We start from the raw sequence: 1,660 nt of genomic DNA, 5'->3' as shown, positions 1-1,660 counted from the left end.
CGGCTAGCGCAGATAGCCCTCGTGTAGCTTTGCGCGAAATTCAAAACAAACATAACGTGGACCATTTACTGGATTTAATTAGAGCTCATAATGTGGACTATTTACTGGGTTTATTAACAGCTCATGATGTAAAGTGTTGTTGCATATCTGCTTGTTTGTTAATTTCCGGTATAAATTATTTCCAAGGAACTTCTGCGATACAACTCCTTTCTTGCTTAAAACTAGTTTATTCTTTCTCGATTCAACGTTGTAATATCGTACTACAAGAAAATTAAAAATGATCAGAAAGGACAGTATATATGACAGATGCGTTTTACCTCAGAATGTAAACATGAAAGATATTCAAGTATGAATCAGTGTTCCATAATAAACAGAAAATCCTTGAAAATTAAGAAAAGGGGTAGTTTTTAATGGAAAGATCCTTGGAATTCCATCTTTAGGGGTGTATTTTGTCAAATACTTCAAGGGTAATGAGGATTCAGAATGAGTAACGAGCACTTCATAATTAGTGTCACTGTCAGGACTTCTTCTCTAGAATTTGTAATGAGCACTTTATAATTAGAATGCTACTGCCCGGATTTCCTTTTCTTACTTCAGAATTTGTAATGAGCACTTTAGAGTTTGTGTCTCTTTCAGGACTCCTTCTTAAGAATGTTTAACGAGCAGTTTAAGTTAATGTCACTGTCAGGACTTTCTTCTTCAGGATGTATAACGAGCACTTTATAGTTAGTTTCGCTGTTAGGACTTTCTTCTTCAGGATGTTCAACAAGCACTTTATAGTTAGTGTCACTTTCAGAACTTGCTTCTTAAGAATGTCTAACGAGCACTATATAGTTTGTGTTGTTAGACAGCGGAAGTCACGCGACGCTGGGAGCATGCACACTGGTGTTTCTCGAAGGATCATGAATTTTCCTGGCAACTCTAGTTTGTGTAATTCTGTGTACTAAAAAGTTGTATTAAGAAAGAATAAACTAGTTTTAATTAAGAAAGGACTTGTATCGCTGAAGTTCTTCAGAAAGAATTTATACTGAAAATTAACAAACAAGCAGATAAGTAACAGTGTCAATGTTAAAACTTTCTTCTTCAGAAAGTTTATAGAGCACTTTATAGCTAGTGTCACTGTCAGAATTTCCTTCTCAAGAATGTATAACGAACACTATATAGTTAGTGTCACTGTTAGGACTTTCTTCTTACGAATGTTTAACGAGCACTTTAGAGTTAGTGTCACTGTTAGGACTTTCTTCTTAAGAATATTTAACGAGCACTTTAGAGTTAGTGTCACTGTCGGGACTTCCTTATTGAGGAATAATTTGAAGAATAACCTCACATCAAGTACTGAGGCACAAAGTAAAAGCACAGAAGATAGCTTTGTACGCAATAATCCCGTGCATGTCACAACTGCTTACTGCAAAACCAGTCGGAAAACCTTATTTATCAACGTTTCTGAGAAAGGCAGGCCTAGATCTTTTTTGGTCCTTCTCTGCGTGGCAGTATAGTATTGTCATCGCTCAGGTAAAGTATGATACTTGTAGCCTGCAATCTTAATTAGTTACTGGGCTATCAAATAGAAAATTAGACCTCTCTTGCCACGCCCACAAATCAATCTTCCCTTTGAGAACTTGCCAATTAGTTTCTCTGACTTTTAATCCTATTGTTGCGT

Source organism: Limulus polyphemus, unplaced genomic scaffold (genome assembly GCF_000517525.1).
Source record: "Limulus polyphemus unplaced genomic scaffold, Limulus_polyphemus-2.1.2 Scaffold6487, whole genome shotgun sequence".
Taxonomy (NCBI): domain Eukaryota; kingdom Metazoa; phylum Arthropoda; class Merostomata; order Xiphosura; family Limulidae; genus Limulus; species Limulus polyphemus.
Note: the sequence above shows the minus strand (reverse complement) of the source record.